This window comes from Budorcas taxicolor, chromosome 9 (genome assembly GCF_023091745.1).
Source record: "Budorcas taxicolor isolate Tak-1 chromosome 9, Takin1.1, whole genome shotgun sequence".
NCBI classification, from domain to species: domain Eukaryota; kingdom Metazoa; phylum Chordata; class Mammalia; order Artiodactyla; family Bovidae; genus Budorcas; species Budorcas taxicolor.
This window is the reverse complement of record NC_068918.1, coordinates 41,140,382-41,146,381: the sequence shown is the minus strand read 5'-3', so window position 1 is coordinate 41,146,381 and position 6,000 is coordinate 41,140,382.

The window sequence follows — 6,000 nt, the reverse complement described above, 5'->3', positions numbered from 1 at the left end:
TCCACTTCAAGATGAGAAGGAATGAGAATTACAGAAACTCAGAGTTCATTGAGTATAAACCATTCGCAGCCTTGTTAGAAATGAAATGCCCTGTTTCATAAAATTAACCCCAGTTACCATGTATGCTATGTATGGATTATTAGTTTCCAAAATATATGTATGCAAAACATTACACTCACTGCATTATGTGGAATAAACTTATTTGTCTCTTAGTGGTGTAGGAGGCCATGGAAGATCTCATTCTGCTTCAAGCACAACATTATTTAACACCATTTATCACTCAGCTAAACATGTGTGAAATTGCTAGTTAACACAATTCCTTTCAATGGTCTGCCAGATTACAAACCAGCTCTCACTCTTTGCAATATATGTCCTCTCTGTAAATTAATGTAACTGGAGTCAGAACCACAGGTAATACTAACATTGCTATACGATCAGGCGAAGGTCCGTCATGTGTCCTGAAATTCCAGGTTTCAGCCTTGCAGAGATGACATTCGCAGGGACTAGGTCCACATTCCCTCCCTTGCTTGCTCTGTCTCCCCCTTCCTTTTCTCCAGGAACCCTTTGAGGACCTTCTCATTTTGCCCCTTTTTCACTTGGTCTGTTTTCCTTTTTCTGCCTTTCCTATGTCCCTCTGGACTGCAGGATATCTTCTCCAAATTTGAATGTAAAAATCAGTTCAGAGAGCGTCTTGATAGAATTTGATAGCACTACTACTGGAAAGACTTGGATGGGGGTAGGGAATGATTTAATGCGTTGCAGAAGAATCATCCTTTTCTGCAGGCAGAAAGCATAACCCATTAGCATTCCAAACAGGCTGTTCAAAGCTTTCAAATGACGAGGCTGAGCTAGTCTTGCTCTCTCCCCAGGCACACACATCCCAGGGGTGCCTCCGACCTGGAGCCTCCACACACACGGCTGGCACAGCATCTGGGATTTTATCACCACTGCAGTGAGTCTGGACGGACCCACTGCTGCTTACTCCAAATATTTTTCGTGACTGAATGACTTGATATGCATTAACTCACATGATATTCTTTGTAGTTGATTTTTGCAGATATCTGCTCTTTTGACACATTTGTATTACAAAGAGGAACATATGGCCCCCAAAAAACTCTTTCTATATGTATAGGTTCCAGAGTTTGCAAATCTTTTTGTTTCTAATTTGGCTTTTAAAAAAACTTCTTTTTTTTACACTTTAAAAGTGGTTTTTCTACAAGGAACCCATGTAGTCATACTAAAAATTCCTTAAGGTCAATGGAGTTTGAGTGTGTTCATTTTACTTAGGAGATAGATAAATAATGTTAATTAGAAGGCTACAATAAACAAGAAATACAAAGAATGGATTCCCATGAAACAACGATGTAGTGGGTTACCAGACCCATCTTGCCCCTTATCTGGCATTTCTCCTAGCCCCTGCCCACCCAAACTCCATCTTCACCATCACCTCTAGGATCATGCCCACTGAGACTCAGAGGCCATACTCCTTTGACAGCTGGAATGCACAGAGTAACATGGGTGTTGTGGAACTAATGGGAATAAAAAGTAATCCTGCCAAAGTAAAAACAGAAAAGTGGATGGACCTGTTGTGTTATGTCTCAGTTGAAGAATCTTGGCTCAGCTGGGGAAGAAAACTGTGAAAGATGATACATATCTATTTACAATGTTTTAAGTGCTTAAATGAATACCCTATGATATAAGGACAGAGATTTTCAGCTATGAAAATTATAGTTACTTATAGCTACTTATCACAAGATTACTTTATGATGAAAATAGCAAAAACAGTTGAAACAAATTTCACCTCATGTTTTACTTCTGTAATACTAAAATAATTATAATAATAGCTCAGTAACAACCTATGTTGGTGGGATGGGGAGGGAGGTGGGAAAGATGTTCAAGTGGAAGGTGACGTGGGTAAACTTATGACTGATTCATGTTGGTGTTTGGTAGAAACCAACACAATACTGTAAAGCAATTATCCTTCAGTTAAAGATAAATAAAATTTAAAAATAATTATAATAAATGTTATATTTCATAAGAAAATTTCCAAACAAAATTGTTAAGGGCATGACTTCAAGGACATTCTGCCCTGCTTTCAGTGCTGGTTCTGTCACTTGTGAGCTCCTGACTTTGGTCTAGTAACTTACTCTCTCTAAGCTTCAGTCATTGCATTTAGCTAATATTCAATAGATGTTAGCTATTCTTATAATTTTGAGTCATTTTTGTGTCAGTAATAAAAGCATTTTTACTGTTTTAGTCAGAACAAGCAATGTTAGCTGGTATAACAAACAACTCCACAACTTCATTGAACTTAATTCAACAAAAGTATTTTCTGTCCATGTTACAGGATGAGATTAAAGGTAGTACTTTTTTCCCCTTTGAAATCATTTTAATAACCTGGCAGTGATTCAAAGTATGAAAAGAAGATTTAAATTCCTTTTGCTTAAAGGGATACAACCATGATTGCCTCACAACACTCATGATCAAGGGCAATGATGAGACCAGGAAGGGTCATAGGAAGGCTTCAGGCTCGCAGATTGAAAAGCCTGGTTTCAGAAAGTCTCTTGAGAGCTAGCAGGCAACAGGAAATATGAAATTGTATGAGATTCTCAGAAGACAGGGCATGGTTGCTGGGTAATGAGGACATTGAAGCATTCCTAGATGTCACGTCAGGAGTATTTGTCATCTAGGCGGGGGTGACCAGGATGAGTAGGGCAGGCCTGTTGTCCCATAGGGTCAAGATTATTCAGGTGTAAACCCAGTCGTCCTGCTTGTTGAATTCACCCTGGAGAAACCTGACCACACCGAAGTCAGAGGGTCCGATTCTGTCCACAGCTGTCTCTAACTAAGGATGGTTCTGCTCATCAGCATGGGGCTGAGACTTCTCCTGTCTTGTAGCCTCTCCATAGTCTATGGCCTTGAAGTCCATAACTAGATCTTCTCCATCCAGCCTATAGAAAGGGAACTCAAGAGACAGCAGCAGTAGCCTGCAAGATTTCACCACTTTTTCTCGTCTAGCATTTAATCATATGGCCCCACATCGATGTGAAGAGAATGGAAGATGCAATCTAGCATTGTGCCCAGAAGAGAGGAGGGCAAGGTTCTGCAGCAAGAAGACATCCTTATTCTTACTAGTCATCCTTGACACAGGGCATTCGCTGGAGGGCTACTTGAGATGGAAAGATGAAAAGAGAATGGTGTAATTATGATGTGACATTTTGTGAGCACTAAATAACTTGACCCACAGTAGGGCCAAAGGCTCAAAAATTGTTAGCTATTTTATTAACTCTGTATGCAAATTTACACATCTTAGGCATATTACACACCAAATACCCTGTGTGAGACTATACAACCTCCTTCCCACAGACCTTTCAAACCTATGATATATTTGTTACTCTGCTTGACTAAGACAGAAACAGAATATCCTTGGCAATAAGAGGATAAAACCGAGGCCCTAAATCAACATTAGGTTCCATATTTTCTAATAGTCCTGCTACTTACATCTCCTAGTCTTCATCTCAGCTTCTCTTAGTTGTTTTCCTGAGATTTCTGAAGGTGGAAAAGAGTCACGGTGTAGCCTGGTGACACTATTGTACGATCATTCAAGAACATGAACTTACTCACAGTTTCTCTATCTCATAGCTCTCCTGTAAACACGAGCTAGAATTACACTTTCTTCTGCAGAAGATCTTTAAAACCAATGAAATTGAGACTATCATTTCAAGGAGTAATATAACAACCAATCTTCAAAAAACAGAGACCTGTTAAATAAAAAAAATAATTATGTGATTGAAATCTAAAGATGACTTGTATCTGACAGGCCAGTGAAATACACCAACATATTATTTCTTCCATCGCTTTAGTCGTGTCTGACCCTGTGCGACCCCATAGACGGCAGCCTACCAGGCTCCTCTGTCTCTGGGATTCTCCAGGCAAGAACACTGGAGTGGGTTGCCATTTCCTTTTCCAATGCAGGAAAGTGAAAAGTGAAAGTGAAGGCGCTCAGTTGTGTCTGACTCTGTGCAACCCCATAGACGGCAGCCCACCAGGCTCTCCCATCCATGGGATTTTCCAGGCAAGAGTACTGGAGTGGGGTGCCATTGCCTTCTCCATCCATGATGATACCCTATGTGAATTAACTCATAAATGTGTCAAGAATATGTTTATTTTATTGACGTTATAGTTATCAATGGGGAAGAAAATCTCCTCCAAAAGCACAAGTTGGTTTTTGTAAAACTCTTGCCTTTTGAGTCCAGGAGAATTTGTTTCAGTTACTTTCCAGCAAGGAGAATAACCTACTTATATAATGTTGACAAAATGGAATCACAAAACAAAACAGAATGATCTTCCTAATACCTTGTGATACAACAAGACCAACTAACTTGCATATTCAGAATATTTACCAGATAGTGGTCTAGATGCTTTGAGGTAGGTTACATTACTAACCTCATTTTGCAGATGGGAAAACGGAGATCCGGAGAAGTAACTTACCTAAGGTCATGGTGTAGTTTGGGGCAAAGCTAGAATTTGAGTAGAGAATCTTGCTCCAGAGTCCAAGTTCTTAACCAGAACCAGTCCTTAACAACGAGGGACTGACAAACTCTCCGAAACTGATACTTGATGCGTATGTTAAATATTTCTCATGCCATTTCTGTGTAGAAAAATAACTATTTGGTATTCCAAGCCAATGGTTGATCCCTAGTGCTGAATGTAGGGGGTAAAGTGATGAAACTAAGAAAAGTGTTTACTACTTTCCTCCTGAACCCTCTCTTCACCAAAAACACCTCCCTCTGAACGCGGCTGTGGGCTGCAAGCATCAGACTGATTCTGGGCAGTATGGAAACTCAATGAGGGCACAGAGGAACCAAGAACTCCATAGTGCAATCTCCTAACAGGGATTAGGCTGGCTAAGATGACAGTGCCACAGGCTCTTCAGAAGTTCATGTCCACGTGCGTCTTGAAGAACGAATGTTCTAGCCCACATCTGTGGTCCCATTTCCAACTGAGGGAGGTGGTTTTTGTGTGAAGTCACACAGCCGGAGCCCAGGTACAAGAGTCCCTCACAGCCAGCTCCCTGGAGAGAGCTGGGGGCTTCTCCATGGAGACGCTGTCTCTCCCGCCCCTCAAGCTTACAGGCAAGCCACAGAAAAGATGTACTTTCTCCAGCTTTTACAATATGGGATAAAGGATAATGGATGGATTGCAAAAGAAGTTATTCAAATGTTCTTGGTCCTTTTTGCTTTTTTCAGTTGGTGTTTGCCATGCAAAGGGTGAAAGCCTGTTGAGTTTGTTTTCTTTCTTTTTTTTTTTTTTGGTACATTGAAGGGTATTAACGTTTTATGGAGAGGAGATGGATTGGTCTTTTTGAAGTGCTTGGTTTGCTATTACTGCTCAAAGGATGAAATCAGTTCCGCATTAAGCCAAGGCTCTCATAGTAGTCGGGGAGGCCAAAGGCACATCATGTCTCCACTTTCTGAACTCAAGGCACACAGCTCAGAGACAGTCATGGGATAGCTGAGATCTGCTTAGAGCCACTTGCAAATTAGTAGCTGTAATTGGATCAAAACCACCCAGCTGTTGTTTGTGGCTAAATGGGTGCTGCACGGAGTAGCCCCTCTTGTCCACGGTGGGAAAGACGCCTCAGTCAGACTGCAGATTAGACAAGAGTGAGGAGCCTTCTCAGGCCTCAGAGAGTCTGCCACTTTTACACAAACTTTCCAAATTACTGTGGAATTAAAACACTAGGGACCCATTTCAGAGTGAATAAAGAATGTATCATTCAGAGTGAATGAAGACCAAGCCATCTTCCCTTGGTCTTCCTCTTCGTCATGTCCAAAAGCTGAGCAGAGTAAACTCCACGAGGAGACACAACCCTTTCCTGTTCTCTCTCCTACCTCCCCTCTGCCCCTCAAACTCTGGCTGCCCATGTTCTCATCACAGCAGTTGCACAGCTAAAATTTGCTCCCAGGTTGACAGCAGTCTAGGATTTCCCAATGTACT